The sequence below is a fragment of the Rhinichthys klamathensis genome, unplaced genomic scaffold (assembly GCF_029890125.1).
Source record: "Rhinichthys klamathensis goyatoka isolate OS25496 unplaced genomic scaffold, OSU_Roscu_1.1 h1tg000082l_1, whole genome shotgun sequence".
Taxonomy (NCBI): domain Eukaryota; kingdom Metazoa; phylum Chordata; class Actinopteri; order Cypriniformes; family Leuciscidae; genus Rhinichthys; species Rhinichthys klamathensis.
The window spans coordinates 1,342,801-1,362,666 of record NW_026606624.1 but is presented as its reverse complement, the minus strand read 5'-3'; the positions used below and the strand labels follow the sequence as shown (position 1 = coordinate 1,362,666).

General features: G+C 37.0%; 1 protein-coding gene across 1 annotated transcript in view; it reads left to right on the top strand.

The window, feature by feature from the left end:
- Positions 1-465: 465 nt before the first annotated feature.
- The window catches only part of ephb2b (eph receptor B2b), a 172,202-nt gene continuing 152,801 nt past the window's right edge, over positions 466-19,866 (top strand). Inside the window, exon 1 of the mRNA XM_056251376.1 lies at positions 466-622. The gene's annotated coding sequence lies outside the window, so the exon portion shown is untranslated. The remainder of the gene's footprint in view (positions 623-19,866) is intronic.

The window sequence follows — 19,866 nt, the reverse complement described above, 5'->3', positions numbered from 1 at the left end:
AATTTCAAAAGCTATGCAAAATATTTCAAGATTCTCACGATACCATGATGAATAGAATCTAAACAGAATATATAGTACCGTATCAGTATGAACTGAAGTATGAAATGAACATCAATTTATCTGAGGAAAGTATGTAATGGAATGCAGAGCAGGACATAATCACAACGAGTTGAAGAAAAATAAATGTGTTTTGTCATTTCAAGTAATAAGCATTCTGTCTGTAAAGATTCCCAGCCATTTGGGTTAGAGCAGAATGTCTCATAGTATTTATTTTCAAGGGTTTTTGGAGAGCAGTCTGGGTCGATGTGCCGTTTGAACATCCCCGAGGGTGACCTATTCACCAGAGAATGCATGCAGAGTCAGCCTCTTCTTAAACGAGCGCCTTGTGGTTTTTCACCAATGTCACTTCTCCAGTCAACAAATGCATGCCTGACATTTTCCCCTTGAGTCCAGAAGAACTTGCCTTCTGGATGAAAACAGAGCTGGCTGCTTTGCATTTCCTTACAGTCATGTTCCAAATGTTTTATTTGGCATTTATGCACCACGGCTTGGGCACAGCTGTCATCAGAATTTTCCGTCACTAATCAAATATTTACAATCAAGATGTAACCTTAAGGCTAAGGTGAGTGAATAAAACATTTACATTTTGTGAAACTATTTGTATTGCATTTTTGCACTAGATAATCCATCACTTCAGAATTGTTTAATCATTGAGACTAGTTTCGTGTGAGTGTTTTAGTGTTGTGCGAGAATGCCTAAACATTCAGCGTAATCTTTTTAGAACCACTGAGGCAGAAAAAAACACTCAAAACACCATTGCCACTTGTCTTTCAATAGTACACAATGTTTTCACCCATGTTGGCCTCCCGCCTCATGCCTCAGTAGGTTATTGTGAATGCCGTGTTTGTCGCCCGCAGTGTCTGCTGCCACAGATTCTAAAATAACGAGAGGGCCTCTGCCTCTCACTTTTCGTTCTTGGGGCAAACAGAACAGACCACCTTTGCTTTTGAGTGTTCCTCACGCTGATTGCCTGCGCCTCTTGTTTTCATCCGGTCGACTCGACCTCCAACCCGTTTTCAGCCCTCCGTCAAGAGTGTGGCATTTTGACACGGCGTGGCCTGTAGGAACCCACAAAGCAGCATGACCCGATACGTCTAGGTCAGATGACGGCCATCATGCCTCCTTTAAATGTGTGTGCATGTGTTTGAGAGCAAGAGAGAAATAGCGAACAGGCCCTGTGCGTCTGTTTTTGTGTAACGTCCATCATACTATTTGTATGGCATGCAAAGGGGTGGAAATTCCATCTGTTGTGAGTGCCTCTTCAGGCTTCATGCCTATTTCGCTGATGATGGTTGTGCAGATTCATTTACTGATTTGACCCAGAGTGTCTCAAACCCTTTCATACACACTGTGTAGCGCACTGAAACAAAGCAAGACTGAAGAAAAGTAACCTACTGACAGTTTACACTTTGGGAATGTCATGAGCATTATTCTCTTTTACAACAATGTGAGAATGAATATGATGGTGTTTAGGTAGAGATTGTTATTATAATTACTATTATTATAAAGTAATAAAACTACCGGCATTTACATAAACATTTTTTAAATTTAAATTTGCTAATGCTAAAGACATTTTTAATGCTGGTAAACATTTTTTTAACATCAACAATAATAACGATACAATTAATAATTATTGGTTACACTTTACAATAAGGTTTAATTTGTTACCATTAGTTAACTACCGGTACATTAACATTAACTAACAATGAACAATATTTCTACGGCATTTATTAATCTTATACACTTTTAAAATCAAACATTTTATGTTAACATTAGTTAATGCACTGTGAACTAACATAAATATTAAAATTATGCAGTTCCCTTTGATCTGTTTTACTTTTAACTATTAATTAATGCTTATTAATTTAAGGAATTGGTTTTTATGAAAAGTCTTCCAGGAAAGCTTTGGCACTTAATGTATTTCATTATAACCTGATTATTTATGCAATGAATGAAATATATGACATTATCAGAGCTATGAGTGTAATTTTAGGATATTTGTTTGAAATATCTGGTTGGAGATTATTTTAAGTAGTAAAATAATTTAAAATTCACATAACTGTGATAAAACTAATTAATGTAACTTCATTTTTAAATTGTGTATGATAATTATGTAATGTATGTAGACATATTTGAGTCATAACAATGTATTGCACAGTAGGAATGACTTCTTGAACACACAAATCTTAAGCCCAAAGTGCACAACTTCTTTTCTGACTTGGAAAAAACAAACAAATTACACCTAAGAAATGAACAGTACTTTTGACAAATGTTTACAATGACACTCACATGAAATGAAGAGTCAGTGGCATGGAAAGCTGTTTTATTTTACGTAATGTGGCCCGCTCCACTGGCGTGGCAGCGCTTCTTGCTCTTTTCACACAGTGTAACCGGGCAGAGCAGCCAGAGGGGGTAAGAGAATCAACAGGGGCCAACCAATATCCCAGAGTTCATAAGGCCAGCTCTCACCAGTCAGTCACCCCTGATTCGCGCCCGTTATCCAGTCTGGCATTGGGCCAGCGAGAGGGCATCATCAGAGCAGCCTCCTCTTTTGCAGAGAACAATGCAGCCTAGAGCAAACATTAGTTACATACATGCACTCACGTACAGGCGTGCAAGCATGCACATTGTCGAGGAAGCGTGTGGATATTCCCTAATGCATATGTGCACTCTTGCACTCATGATTTTTTTTTTCCAAGGACATTTGCATCAATGCACACGTTCATGCACACTTGTTGATTAAACGCATATGGCGAAGCCTTTTTTTTTTTTTTGGAATGGCCAGCATACCTAATCGAAGTAGACAGAAAATTATAGACATTAAGAATTTCAATACAGATTCAAAAGGAAATTACAGCAGGCTGTTCTTAGAGCTTTTCAAAGCTAAGTGAGTGTGAATCAAAACATGGTCGGGGTGAACTGGTTCATCTCTGTTTCTTATTTATAAAACTCTTTGAAATGCCAGCTCTTACTATCGTAGTTACATAACTTTTTTGTTTTGTTTAATGAAGGACCCCTGTTAAAACACCCACAAAGCATTTTTTTATATATATTTTGTAATGTACTGGTAGTTTTTTATTTATTTATCCAATATATTCTTTATTTGGTAGTTTCATATTGTATCATGGTCCAGGAATAAATAAAAAAAATACTACTATTAGTAGTTGTTCGGTTTTTTGGGTCACTAGAAAAAATATATTGGTAAAATGCATGGTTATAGCTTAAAATATTGCTGTTCGGATCTTTTTAGATTTTCAGCCATCCGAATGGGCTAGTGACAGGCAGCACACATGACACGACTCGTGTTTGTCATTAGTCTCGTATTTTTTGTTTATTTATACAATTGACCACAGGTCATAAACCAACGGGCTGTGTGCTCAGGGCATTCCGGTTGTGAATCAACAATAGACGCTACTCTACGTTTTTCTGAAGCTTACGGCGCAACTGCGCATGCTCATACTATCACGCAACAAATACTCATTATGAAATAAATATAATTCGCTTAAAATAAACCCTACTGTTCTCAATATTTTAAGCTATAACCATGCATTTTACCAATATATTTTTTCTAGTGACCCAAAAAACCAAACAGTAGTAATAACAATATTTTAATATTCATTTTTATTATTATTATCTGTAGCATGCAAAACACTCACCACCACCTCAAAGAGCAACTGTGGGTGTGTCCCATTTGTTCTGACCTGTTATTAGTTTAGCAGGAACTATTAATGATTAAGGCTGAGGTTTAAGGATGGGCTTTGATCAGTGCTCAGAATAAAAAGGGCAACAGCTGCTTCCAGGAGCGGGGGATTGACCAATTGCACGTCCAAGAGAACTATGTTGTGCTGTTATGCTGTTATCTGATGACCTGTGCATTTGTCCGCAGGGCAATGGAGGCAACAGACTGAACAACAATGTTAAGACAAGGTTCACATACCTTGTTAAAATGGATTCAGCAGAAGATACATATTTAGAAATGTATTATTTTGTGTGATTTTTGTAGCAGAGGTTTTGAATGTTGGTTTCAGATCCTTACTATTCCATAAATTAGGATGTTGAATATTTAATTTTAGCGTCCAAACTAAAAAAAATCCAGTATCTTCCTATTTTTGTTATCCCAATATTATATACAGTGCTATACAATGACTTTTTATAATATAATTTGTGTATTTATTTAGGAAGTACCATTTTATGCGTTTGAATTTGTATAGCACTTTTCAAATCTAGCACAAGTGTCTAAAAAGACATAATATAAAGTTATAATAATGATCTAGATTTTTTTTGACCAAGAGATTGAAATATATATACTACATATAATATAATTATAGTTGTGACAAAATATTCACAGCTATTATATTATTCTGTATAACAGTCATATGTGCATCCACAACTATATTCATATAGGCTATACATAATTTTGTCTTTGGACATTGGCTTTAAAGGTGCTTTATGTATTAGGTGCTAAAACTGGTCATCAAAAGCTGTTACAGTATATGTTAAAAATGTCACTTATCCCCACATAATTAATGTTATGCGACGCCTTATAGTTTTAAGTCTCGCTTAATACATGCTCTGTGTGCTTACAAGCACTAACATCATTTCACAGAGTGTGGTGGCAGTGTTTTCCTAGGAATTTCTCAAACATTCATGAGCTTCCATAACAGATTTTGTTAGAGATGTCAGAGTTGCCCTTACACACATATCTTGAACTAGCTTCACCTAGATAGATAGACAGATAGATAAAAAATAGAAGAAAGAGGTTTGTGTGAATGAATAATTCACTTATTTAACACCATCACAAGGGATTTTTGCCCGTTTGAGAACTCTTGACTCCAATTAAAAAATTAGACAAGGATAACGATAAATAATGCCATCCTCAAAGTCATGTATTCACTGGCTGCACTGAGAATAATTACAGATAATGTAGTGATGTGTAGGCATGCTTTGAATTTAGATCACTCCTGTGGTTGACCTTCAGCAAGTGTTGCTAATTTGCATGTTGTCCTTGGTTTTCTCCTAATGATACTGATGCATTATGCTTGGAAACTGTTGTTGTGTCATTCTGCTCCCAAGTTCATGATGATGTGAATCGGTATGTATTCTACATGAATTTGGACATTAGCAATGGCCTTGATTCACTAAACTTGACTCGTGACAATTATAACGTACAATGTAAATAGTGTGAACCTGCAGTTGTTACTGAGAGCCATTCCTACCTCATTTAACTCTTAAATTTAGTATTGTTTGTCGGTGTAACCTTATGTATTTAGGTTGATTTCAGTCATTTAAAATTCAATAAAATCAATTGTGTAACTGAGTTATGAGAAATACACTTTTAAGCAAGATACACTACTGTTCAAAAGTTCAGTAAGTTATTTTTAAGAAGTCTCAAATGCTCACCAATGTTGCATTTATTTGATTAATATAATAAAAACAGTAATACTATAAAATATTAAATTAGTTTTCTATTTTAATATATTTTAAATGTAATTTATTCCTGTGATGGCAAAGCTAAAGCATCATTACTCCAGTCTTCAGTGTCACATGATCCTTCAGAAATCATTCTAGTAAGCTGATTTGCTGCTCAAGAAACTCTTCTTCTTCTTCAAACAGTTGTGCTGCGTATTATTTTTGTTTAAATATTTTAATATAATTAACATGTTCTTTGATGAATAGAAAGCATTTATATATATTTTTTCTTCCATATTTATGCAAAATTGTAAAGGTCTTTACTTACACTTTTGAACAGTTTAATGCATCTTTGCAAAATAAAAGTATCAATTTCTTTAAATAAGTAAAACTTATACTGAGCTGACCCTCCCCCCCCCGCCCCCCCCCGGTGAAATTTTTTAAACCTTTTAAAAATTAGTTTATGAAAACTAATGCAGAATGCAGAAAATGCATAAATTAACAGAAAAATAAAACAAATATTTCTTTCTGTTCTGTATTTATTTTCAATTATATTTAATGTCTAAATGTCTTTTTTTTTACAAATAAAAAAAATACTTTATTGTTTCCCTTTTATGCATGTAAGGGATGAAAGTCAATTAAAGACAGAAAAATAAGGTTCCAATTACGTACATTTACACTTGCATTTTGGACTTTTTTTTTGGGAGGACTTTTCTATAGGACAGCCCTACAATACGATTGTCTTATGAAGTGCAATCATTACTGAACTAGGAGCTGATTAAGACACACCCTGCGGCCGTTGTGGAGCGGACCCAACTTCAACAAAATATACCCTTAGAAAATATTTAGCTGTCTCTAGTTTACCCATGGACGATAGCATGCGATGTTTACCCTGCAATTCGTTCAATTCAGCCGTACATTCAAGGTAGAGCATACAAGAGTGCGTGAATACAAAGGGCAAAACACTAGATCCATGGTTTTATTTTAATGGCTACTCATTACACATCATCGGTCTCTGAAGTTACAGAGGGAGGACCCTGCAGGATGACAAGGCGAAACTCCCGCTGATAGGTTGCGTGAGTCTGCCGTTGGCCCCACCGTAAGCAGGCACGCCGTTCAAGGCGCATTAGGCCAAGACAGATTGAGTCCAGGCAATGACCCAGAGCAGGAGGGTAGCATAGTATGGCGGGTATTCTCAACCCTTAACTGGCCCTTTGAAACGTTCATGCACACATTTCTTGTCCCCTCCTCTCAGTCTCCGTCGTGTTCCCTCCGCCTGATTCTCTCTCCCAGATCGCTGGCTGTCTGTCCTCCCGCAACCCATGATAGGGGGGAAGTGTTCATGTTCCAGATATTAAATTACTCATGAAATATTTGCTTGTGCTCCAGGCTTTGCTGCTGCTTGCTCAGAACACTCCACTTAGCCCTTTTCCGGCTTCTCCGAGTGCTGGCGTGTGGCACCTCTCCTCAGAAAGTCAATTTTTCCCATTTGGAGCAGTGGCATTAGAGGAGCGCTTCGGCTCACATTAGCATCAAACCTCAAAATCTTGCCACCTCATCCCCTACACCCTAATTTTTTCTTTTTCCTTCCTGTCCTCAACTTCTATTCACTGACACCTTCACACTTCAGATAAGATGCTTCCCTAAAACAAGACACTCGGGAGGTGACCTCTGCGTGATTCTGAAATGAAATCCTTCATGCTCCCGTGCACTTGAAAGCACCAGAGAGTTCCATCTCTGCTCAGTGAACCTGAACAATTCTTTAAAGACTCAGCGCATGAGAGCTGTGAGAGGGAACACATTCGGTTTCTATCGCCTTAATTTCATTAGTGCCCTCAAACCAAAACTCTGCGTTTCTGCCAGACTGTGTATGCCCGGGTGGTGAATGAAAAGCTGTACGCATTGAAAGGTTTTGATGAGTAATTTACAGGACTGTAAATAAATCAAAACTTTTCTGATTTACTTTTTGGCTATAAAAGCTTATATTATATTTTATACAGGTCAAAGGTTTGGGGTCAGATTTTTTTGGATGTTTTTGAAGAATGTCTCTAATGCTCACTAAGTCGGCAATTAAAATTTACAATTAAAAATAACTTTTCTATTTTAATACAGCTAGTCAACATTTGAAGTGGATCAAAACCTTTCATCAAAGTTATACATGAATTTTGAACAATACCCCTTCTTGTCTTTGATGAACTTTTGATCCACTTGTTGACTACTGTATATAATTATTATTTTTTTTGCCTGTGGTGGCAGAGCTGAATTTTTAGTATCATTACTCCAGTCTCAATGTCACATGATCCTTCAGAAATCCTTCTAATATGCTGATTTGCTGCTCAAAAAGCATTTATTAGTATTATCACTTTTTTAAAAAGTTGTGCTGCTTAATATTTTGGTGGAAACCGTGATTTTTCTTTTTCTTTCCAGGATTCTTTGACAAATAGAAAATAAACTCAAAAGAACAATACATTAACATTTGTCAAAAATTGAAAGCCTTTACTGTCACTTTTAATCAAATGCATCATTGCTGAATAAAATTATTCATTTCTTCAACCAAAGCTTACTGAACCTAAAATTTTAAATAATAGTATATATCAATCAATATTTGATTGAATTGTGCATTCTCGTTTGCTCTAATTTTACATTTCAGATTACATTTGCCTTTGCTGTCATAATCACTTTTGTGAATCTTTAAAAAATACTTGATTATATAAATAATATAAATATATATAAATATTATATAATAATATAAATAATTTAACTGTTAAAGATCTTAAACATCTTAAGCAAATCTCAAAATGAATATTTATTTTCATAGTGTTCATTATAATGTCGTGATGCTTAAATTCACTTGTAGCATTTACAATGATTGATTTTTTTTATTATTGTTTTTTTTTTTATCAGCTATTTATTGATTAACAGGCATAACATGAAAATAATCAGCTTATCGAGTATCGGATCAGTATCAAGAATCATTTTAATATTGGTACAACCCTAAATGAAAGCAATTTAAAGTAGAAAGTAAAAATAGATACTTTACTATAGCATACTGCTAATTTTACAGTAACTTAAATATACTCCAAGTTATTTTGAATTAAAGCATCGGCTAAATGCATGTAATCGATACAAAGTCAGTAATAAATGTGAAGTCTGAAATGCTCCGATTGCTATACCTGTAAGCAATCAAAGCATAACATTAATGCATTTTCCCCTTTAATTTAAGTTGTTGTTAGTGAAATATATCTGGACTCTGAGCGCGCAGTAATAAAAGTGTTCCTGTATTTTGACTTGACATGGCGCTGCTGACACCAAGGTCGTGGGTTCATTTCCCAAGGAAAACATTATGATTAAAATATAACTTGAATGCAGTATAAGTTACGTTTTGCAGACACTTTTCCAGATGCCTAAATTAAATGTAATGAGATCTTAACAAGGTCAAATGTGAAGAAAACCTTGTCCTAGCACTATTGTGGTGCCTGTGGAATGCATACAGGATGTTAAACAAGAAATGAGACTCTATTGCTCTAAGAAAAATTAGAAAATTGTAGGAAAATACTCTAAACATATGTCCTTGGCCAGCACATTTTAAAATGGACCCTAAGTGTAGTTTAAACAGCTGTTTAACAGATTTCAAGACATACTCAGAGAACAAAACTAATTTGTTCAGATGAATTGAATGACATCTCTCTAAATTTGGAGAGTTGATCGATGGTCTCCAGAAGCGGCTACTTTGATCCCGTGTGAAAAATCTAATTACTGCTAATGACAATATCAGATTAGTTTAGTTCTGCACCTGCAAGCCTTTACCTCCCATCTGAAAAATACGAGCTATCCCACGTCTGGTTTTGGAATATTATTTCTGATTGCTTCCTCCCTGTCAGCGCGGCAGAGAGGCTAAATGGGGTCTCGGTGCTCAGCGTTCTCTGCAGACCTCATCCGCTCGTGCTTGCCAACTTCCAAGTCTCGTCCAGACATTCGCATCTGTCCATTGAAAACTGCTGTGTGGCTGCCCTCTCTCTCTATGTTCCTATATTCCCTTTTGGCCCTCGTTCACTGGAAAAGGTGACAATCCACTCACCCATGATTATTACCAGCTCATTCATGAAATCTCCAACCAGAGGGCAGAGATGGGAAGTGTAGTTGGACCTTCCTTTAAGCAGGCGTTTTGAGCTCAGGCTGCCCTCTACATTTGAACTTCGAGTGCAGGGCGAGTGGACTCAACAGATGTTTATTTCATTGCTCGGGAATGGAAAGTGCAGCTTCTTTACATGAACCCGATTCCTAATCGTTGACCTTTGCCGCTTATATGTGTGGCGCTTTAATTTGCTTTAAAATTTAACATCTGCTCATTTCTAAGAGCTCCATTTCTTACTTGGCTCTTTTTTTTCTAGTGATTACTTGTGGATTAGAGCACGCCTGTTTATATAACCATGTAAGTTGTTGTGTTTAGTGGATGTTTAGTTAAGTGTGTGTGTGTGTGTGTGTGTGTGCATGTGTGGTGACAAGTAAGTGTTTCCACCAGTGCGTTTAACCCCTATGGGAAAATAATTCTCTTTTTATAAACAAATCACAGACATTCTCAGATGCAGACCATAAACCAAGAGCTAATGTTTCAACGTATATATTAAAAACAGAGTACGTTAAACGTCATCCTTCAATTTTTCTACCATCTTCAAATAAAATCAGGCCCCTTCGGCGGTTGTATCTTCTCTGTTGTGCTGTTCCAAGGACATGACAAATAAATCATACTTATCTGTTCCCCTGCTGATCTGGTCGTCCTCTGTGACTCAGAGCAGTTGACCAGACACCAGAAAAAAAAGAAACCTTATGAAAAAGGAAATCTATACAGGGTCTCTCTGGAGAAAGGCAGTACGTGGACACAAGTGTGCAGTATTTATAATGCTCATGTATTCTGGACTATTACTTAAAAATATGTTTGTTTGTTTGTTTTGTTTTCCAAGATGGATTCCACATAAACGCAAATCAGTCACAAAAATTGTATTTAGTATATATTATCTTGTTTTCCAGGAAAAAATATATTGAAATGTCCTATAGATTTAATTGTGTAAGACAAAAAAATCGAGATTTGTTTATCTGGAATCCATTAACTACTACTTCAATTTGTATTCTATACTCTATTGTATTCTATACTTTCTCATTCTATACTCTTTCTCACCAGTTCTGCATTTATTTGATCAAAAAATACAGAAAAACAGTAATATTGTGAAACATTATTACAATTTAAAATAACTTTTATTTTAATGTATTTTAAATGTAATTTATTCCTGTGATAGCAAACATTTTCAGCATCATTACTCCAGTCTTCAGTGCCACATGATCCATCAGAAATCATTCTAATATGCTAATTTGCTGCTCAAGACACATTATCACCATTAAAAAGTTGTGCTTCTTAATATTTTTGTGGAAACCGTGAATAATTTTTTCTTTCCAGGATTCTTTGACGAATAGAAAGTTAAAAAGAGCTGCATTTATTTGAAATACAAATCGTTTGTAACATTATGAATATCTTTAGTGTCCTTGCTTAATAAAAGTCTTAATTTCTTTAAAAACAAACTCTCATACTGACTTCAAATGTTTGACAGTAGTATAAGTGGTTGGTCTGTGTGACAGTGTCAGACGAGGCAAGCAAAGGTTTTGTCACACTGAACATCTTTATCATTAAAAATGAGAGCCTGGCAAATGCTATGAAGCACGGAATACGGCTGCCCATCTGTCGGCAATCACTGGGATCTTGCTTTGTGCCAGTTTCTTGCATGCTGAACATCTTATTTTACTGTAGACGTGAACCTCTTGTTCAGCAGTTTGTCTTTACTGACACAGAATTTTATAAATAATGCACATAGACTACAAGCATGTCAGAACCGGAGGGATACAAATGGGCCAAACTGAGAAATTTGAGTCCAAAAGATTCCCTTTCGTGTGCATATGTCTGCTCAAGTACCAGTCACTGACTGCGTCTTGGGTTCACGTATTTAGACACAAAAAAGAGAGATTAACAGCCCCCCCTCATGCCTCCACAGATGGGATGCAGGCAAAATCTGATTGATTGATTGATTGATTGATTGTGGCTAATGTTCAGATGTTTACGTCACCATGGTAACAGTCAGATTGCCACTATTCAATCTTATTGATCAGCTTTGGTTGTTCCTCTGATGTTAGCGCACAAATGAATGCCATTGATTTACAATTTTTATGAATATGTATTTTTTTTTCTCCTATTGGAAATGTATTTTGAAAAAAAAAAAAACCCACTCTTTTAATGATTTTGTGTATTTTCTTCTAAAGAATGTTTTTAACAAAGACAGGCCAACAGAAAAGCATCACGCTAACAAGTGTTTACTCGGATGCAGGATTCCTTTGTGCGTATTGTTTTCATAAACACTCACATTAATGTGGCCCTGACCTGTCCATCGAGATAAGCCTGGGTAGAAGCCAGCTTTGCAGTGTAATTTATGACCTGAGTCAAGCCAGATTAGTCCTGATTGGATCGTCTGTGCCATATGTGACCTACAATCTGTACTATGCTTGTATTGGCAGGCTGAAGGGGTCAGCAAACTCCATGGGCAAAGGTTGTCATGGGAACGACCCCTGGATCATTCAGTCTGCTGTTTCGCTGCCCCCGCTCATCTAGAGGCAGAATGATCCAGATTCTTGAATGTCAGTCTTCTATTCTTCTGCTCTATTTCCCAACTGCACCGCACAAAGTAATACACACACACACACAAACTCACACACACACAATGATTCTAGACACACAATGAATAATTGGCAAATTATTCAATTTTGTTTGTGTAAAGCTCTTTTGGCCTGACAAACAGTAGATTTTTCAATCTATAAATTATGCTGATTCGTTAATTGTATTAAGATTTGTATTTTATTTTAGTATGATTGTAATAGTACAAAAATGGTTTTAATAGTTGGAAAAAAGGTGCATAAATTTTTTTTTTCATATAATCTATATTATAAAGTACTTATTAGTGCAATGGACAATACTGGCAAAGCATCAGAACATCAAAGGACAGGAACAAAATACAAGAAAGTCAGAATTCTATATTTTATTACAGAAAAATGACCTCATTTTAAAATTAAAAGCAGTTCAATCTGGAAAGAGGAATTTTCTATTATATAGTACAATCCAGTAAGTATTCTTTTTGGATATGACATGGAATATTTATTATTAAAGTTACTCATTTACTCAGAAATTTGGATTTTTAGAAATCATGTTATAGATCAAAAACATGTTTATGCTCATTTTAAATGTTTATTTTCCCAAATGTTTCAAATATGTTGTAATTAATTGTGAATTTTCTATTAATAATATTTAAGCACAAATTCAATGTTAAAAACAATTAATCTAAATTGTGTTCTAAGATAGAGTAACTTTAATAATAAAAAAATTCTTTTGAATTATGACAGCTGGGGTGAAGGGTAACAGGAAGAAATCTGGACAGTAATTCATGTCTAGGCACCACCTAAACACCTTGAAATTATTCTGAAAAAGCAATTGCTGCGGTTTTAAAGGGGCCGATCTCTGGCCTGGCCATAACACTGTCATCCCCATCCATTAATAAAACATCCTCTGAGAGCTCCCTAGCACAGCGCTGAATTTCTTTACAGTCAGTGTGGTACTGAGGAGCCCAGTAAGAAATGGGTGCACCCAGCCGCCCTCAGACCACGAAACAGTGATTAAAAATGAGAGTGTTCCACAGGCCTGACGGTAAATCGGGAAAATATCTTCCAGATGTAGTGCAGTAATAATCGTCTAAAGAAGAACAACACAGAATGAATAGTTACTGAATTTGCAGAGAGTTAGTATACTGAGAGTTAGGAATCTGTTTGAAAGCGGTGAGTTCTTTGCATTAGCAAATTAATTGCACCACTGAGACAGTCAGCATCAGCCAAATTGTGTATTTGCTAAATGTAATTTTTAAGGATTAAACGCATTGTCATTAAACACTTTTTATGTATATATATAGGAATATGTTAAATGTTGCACATCATGGGCTGTTGGTGTCATGATGGTAAGTTTATGGAAATAAGCTTACAGTGAACTGCAGCCAGCAACAATTCGCTCACATATCGTACAAGAGACTGAATGTGATTCAATGCCCCAATTTTTGTGTTTCGATCTTTTTCGTTTTTCGCTTAGAAGGAAAAAAAAGTTGGAAAAACCTTTGCAGTGATATAACGAACATCTCGATGCCATACACGCTGCTGAGAGTGACGTTTCCCAGCAAGCAATTTTGGATTTAAAAGACGTCTAATAGCTGTCCAAACACAGCCCTGACGTCTAGGCTAAAACAAGGCAAAATTTGGACTGTCAGTAAATTTTTTATATTAATAGACATCTAACCATAGACCAAGAATAGAAGCACAGGCTACGCATAGAACATGTCAAAGATATGAAACCAAACACCTTGTAATCACTGTTGACTTTGCTTACATGATGGACAGCCCATTCTCATCCCTAGGCGTCATGAAACTGACGCCTTGGGAATCATTTTGACCATGCTTCAATATCCGACGCTTTAGGCACCCTTTAGCGTCAGTTACATGACGCGATCCTAGGGCGTCATCTTACTGACGCTTTACCTTTAACGTCAGTTAGATGACGCTATCTAATCCTAACCCTACCCCAGACCTAAACCTACCCGCGTCATCTAACTGACGCTTAGGTAAAGCGTCAGTAAGATGACGCCCTAGGATCGCGTCATGTAACTGACGCTAAAGGGTGCCTAAAGCGTCGAATATTGAAGCATGGTCAAAATTGTCATTTTAGTGACGCCTTGGGGTGAGAATGCGTTGTGATGGAATATCATACATCTCGGAAGTTATTTTGGCAAAAACGACATGTAACCAAATTTAAGGTTATTTTTTGGCTAGAAGTGGGTTGTTCATAGCCGGTCTATTAACCTAGACGGTGAAATGGCGGCTATTGCTTGCTGGGTTAGATAATTATGTAAATATGTACACACACACACACACACACACACACACAAATGACAGCTGTGAGAAAGCAGCAGTTAAGAAAGCATCTGATCATAGTGATGTGGATATATATTATGCACAAGTTCTGCAATTCACCGGCTTCATGTCGAGAGATAATTAAAATCACACTGTTGTGATAGTTTGATTATAAAGTAGGCCTATATTTGAGACTAGACTATATACAGTAGGTCATCTCATCTGGCTGTGTGAGAGACTAGATTGAATGAATCTCTTTTCTTTGCATGACACATTGACATTAATTACAGAATAGCTCTTTCGGCAGTATCCTGAACATTGTAGAAGCATTTGTTTCGTGTATAATTGAGCAGAAGAAAGGTTTTCGGGAGTGTAAACGTCACATCCGTTAGATTTTCCCGGCAAAAACGTCCCGAGTCCTTCACATAAAAATCTGTCTACAGCCTTTCAGATATAGGAAGTCGATGAAAGTCTTGTTTTTTTAAGTTTCGCTGCAAGCTGTTCAATAAAAAGGCAGTTAATACATGAAAATTCTTTCACATGGATGTTTATCCAAGTTTGCTGCATTTTTAACCTGCACCACTTTTCCCATAATTTCTCAGGGCCACATGGGCTACAATTTAACAAGATTTTAAATTCTGCAACTTTTTGACGCTTTTAAAGAACAATATGATAAATGTTTAAGGAATTTTTTGTCTGCTCATGAAGGATTGTTGAGAATAAAAGTTAATGGGAATGATCTGTGTCATTTTTCCAATCTTTTGGCTTTTAACAGAACAATCTGCAGCAAATGTAGGAAGCTTGAAGCATCCTCCACAAAATCAACATGTGCTTTGGCTTTTCACAGAAACAAACGCACATGTTTTGTCTAGAATTACATATGGGATTTGACATGCGCACACAGGTGCACATGAGAAAATCCCCTTCGGATTATATTTTTTGGCTACAAGAAATCTGACAGGACGCACAGGAGCTTTGCAAGGGAATTCTGGCTAATCTGCATTTGGAAAGTGAACAAAGCTGGGGACAGGGAGCTTGTGTTTCATGCCGTTAATGAAAGCCACTCTTCTTTAGGCCAGCAGACGTCCACCTGAAGAACATTACAGGAGGTCTGGCTCTAAAGTCACCCCCACCCTCCTCTAAAGTGTTTCAGCATGGTCGCTGAAGCGATCTTTGCTTTATATGAAGAGAGCTCTATCAATTAGGATAAGGTTTATTTGGGGTTCATGTGGCCCAGATCATATGATTGACGACAAACGTTGAAAGATGCACTTTGCCTTTCTACGGCGGTCATTTGAATCATTTCAGCAGAGGCTGTGCTTTTCTCGTAACAGACATGGATTTATTCTGGTGATAAAACCCATGTCCTGCATTGCAGTGGCTGATTTGTGAGGTTTAGGTCTCCGAGACTGTTTAACACAGGCTTGTCTCCCTCACCAACGGATAAAGATGCAATGCTACAGGATGACTGAGCACTTCAACAAAGCATTCTTGCGACGAAACTACCCAAAAGTGAGGTAATGCGGTATGAGAAATGGCTAAAACTACTTTATAAGAATGACTTTCCTCCAATTTAAAACTCTGATCACGCACGAATAGATTTACTGAATTTTTTCCGCTGTCTTTTATAGGAACTCTGATCACATAAGTTACACTTTGAATCCTCCATAAGTTAATTAAATAGGGACAGAACTTCTGGCCTTTTGATTAAATCTGCACAGCCTAATTGAGGTTAAATTCACGTTTTGGCAGCGAGTCACTGAAACACTAATAGGATGACTTCTGTCAGGTCCATTAAGTCAAGAACACACAGACAAAATAATTAAGAATTATTTGAATAGATTGCAAACAGGTTGATGTTCCTGAATTGAAATTTGGCGGTATGGCTCTGTTCAGGGAGTCCTCTGACCTTTCATGAGCACCATGAAATAGCAGAGAGTCAGAGGACAGCAGCAGCAGCATTAGGGAACGCTCACACAGTTTTAGACTGTGAGAGCTAAAATATCCCCCTGTGAACAGAGCAGCAACATGACATAGCAAATGCCACGTTATGCATAAGGAGGAGCTGGGGAGGTGGCGGGCAGCAGAAGCGAGCAGCGAGCCAGCAGAAGCGAGCAGCGAGCTAGCAGAGCGAGCGGCAAGCATGTATGAGCAAGGTGAATGAGCTTAAAATAAGGCGCCTTGTTTGAGCTTGGCCATTGAACAGCGAGGGGAGTTAACCAGCTAATGCAGCTCAGCTGGAGCAGATCAGCTGACGGGACAGTGTTGATAGCAAATAGCATAAGCAGCAGCTTGACTACCTGGCCTGCCAGAACTGACGCTGACGCTCGATTTCTGTCAGGTCCATTAAGTCAAGAACACAGACAAAATAATTAAGAATTATTTGAATAGATTGCAAACAGGTTGATGTTCCTGAATTGAAATTTGGCGGTATGGCTCTGTTCAGGGAGTCCTCTGACCTTTCATGAGCACCATGAAATAGCAGAGAGTCAGAGGACAGCAGCAGCAGCATTAGGGAACGCTCACACAGTTTTAGACTGTGAGAGCTAAAATATCCCCCCAAACAAAACCACACCTGGCAATCCTCTGTGATACAGAGGATGATTATTTGACCACACGAGCTATTCCCCCCAAAACAAAATTGAGTGTCTCGAACGGTGTCGACTGAGCCGCCCTAATTTAGCGATTTATAATAGTAAAAATATTGATTTAGCGATTTATAATAGTAAAAATATTGATTAATTACTGAAATGACTAATCAAGACCGCAATAGCTAAAACATGCTGTTACCTAGATTATCTGTATTTACTGTTTGACAGTCTACAGTGTAAGCTCTATGGATAGATGATTAATCCACCTCTGAGAACGAGCTAGATGAATAAATGAACAGCTGATAGCGCATTCAGGGGCGTTAACTGAGCAGAGCGCGAGCAAAATAATGATCAAATGTGTTTTATTAACGAAACAAATCAGAGACTTGAGCTCATGGCTTCTGGGCGTCAAGAATATCCCGAACATCGGGACGGAGGTATCGTTCGTAAGCAGCAGAAACCACCGCCCCATAGCTTAAAGGGTTAAACCGGAGCGAGTACGTGTCACCGCCGTAGTTGTTGCACAATGCGTAAGAATGAGCTGTATACGGTCCGGAGGCAGTCCGCAGAAGTGAATTCCTATCACAGCAAGCTGTTTGAATCTGCGCTGCATAGTGGTAAAAGCCAGCGTGAGCAACGCGATCAGTTGCCAATGACAACAGATAACGCACGTAGCCAATATGATCGCATAAGCATTTTTATGAAAACGATTAGTTAGATAAGCCCAAATGCCACACGAATAGCATTAACAAGAAGGATGTTGCCAACACACTGATAGCTTTTAGCAATGAATATTAAAAAGGAACTTAGCTTCGTGAAGATTTTCAGAGATGAATGGAGAATGAATCACGTCGTCCTGTGTCAATATTGCAGCAGAAGCGAGCAGCGAGCCAGCAGAAGCGAGCAGCGAGCTAGCAGAGCGAGCGGCAAGCATGTATGAGCAAGGTGAATGAGCTTAAAATAAGGCGCCTTGTTTGAGCTTGGCCATTGAACAGCGAGGGGAGTTAACCAGCTAATGCAGCTCAGCTGGAGCAGATCAGCTGACGGGACAGTGTTGATAGCAAATAGCATAAGCAGCAGCTTGACTACCTGGCCTGCCAGAACTGACGCTGACGCTCGATTTAAGTGAATAGGATAAGCAGTAACTAAACCTGACTACAGAGGAAGTACAGAGAGCTGGCGTTGTATATAAATGGATTTGATTATTGTGATCACTTTGAACAATAGAATTCATTAACTTTCAAATTCGCATATTATATTCAACCCTTATCACTGGAAAGGCTCATTTATCACCTTAAAAAAAGAAAGCAAGTTGTAACTGCAAAAGAAACCCCATGTGGAATACCATCCTCGAGTCAAGCCCAAGTTTAATTTAAAGCCTTGAATGTGAAGTACTGGTATAAAAGCCTTATCTTTTTTCTCTGACCGACCTGTGAGGCGGTGTCCCTTGAGGGTTAATTCACATCTGAAGAGTCTTCTCAGATTTTAGAGCAGCCAGGATCTGCCACAAAGGTCAGAGATCAAGCACACATACTTAACAGATAGCAGAGCACTTTAAAGTCTACCTTCATTAAGTTCTGCAGACTGCCATGCCAATAACAAAATACAGATAAGGGTGTCTTGAACACTGGCTAAATGGTTGTTTAATGGCTCTGCTTGTGAATGGATACAGGGAAAACATTGATTTAGAAGAGTACCATGCTTTAAAATGTGTGATTTTGTGTAGCTTATGTAGCCACTCTCGTGGGTTGATTTACAGGTGATTTATGAGAGAATTTTTCTCAAATTCAATTTGAATAGACACCAATGTTATGTAGTATAGCCCAAAGTTTAAGTATTCATACTTTGAGTCTACAGAAAATAATTTTTTATTCTACATGTATCAAAAACTAAAAGGCAAGAATGAGAAAGAAGAGAGAAGTGTAACTTCCCTGCCTCTAGGTGGCGCTGTTGAAGCAATTTGGTACTTTATTTGTTTAGTAGAGTCAAATTGAAGTTACACACATCACACATTTAATCAGATACCGTTATTTATTTGACTGATGTGTTGAACTTTTAGGCCTAACTTTCAGCATTTTTATATTTATTTATTTATTTTTAGATATGTAATTAGCAAAAATATATGACAAAACAAGATAAACGAATTGAGTTTGGTTTGGAAGCATTCATAAGTTTTGCTGTGTGTACATTTTGATTATTATATATTGTGTATATTTTGTTTCTATATTGATCAAGGTTTACAGTTACAATTAACTTTTTACAATGAAATGTGGTACGCTTATTAATTGAGTTTCCAATTGCAAAGCAAAACAAAACTTGAATTTAAATATTGCTAGTGCTAAGTTTTTGCACTGGCTCCAGTGTTGAGCATATATAATTTTCTTACATTTTTTTTATTTCTAAAAGTATAAATTATATATCCCTTCAAAATGTAATCCATATGTTGAACTTTCAAACCGCTCTCTTATCCTGTGTGTTGCCTTGCAAGTGTGTGCGTTTCTATAATTTTATTAAAAAAAATTATACATGGTTTTGCATAAATAAAATCATGCCAAAACAAAATCTGTTTGGTGCTATTAACATTATGCAGTTAAAAATATTTATCTATGATACAGTCCAAAAACTCAAAGCTGAAACTATATAAATAAATTAAACCCTTTCTTTAAAAAAAAGAAAAGCAAAATCAATCCTTGATGTTAATGTTATAATGTGAAGGTTTTTGTTCAGGCTAAATAACTCCACCAGAAACTAATTCACACACACACACAGTAGTTTTCTCTTTGATGTACTGTGATATTAGAGAATGGTATCAATTCACAAT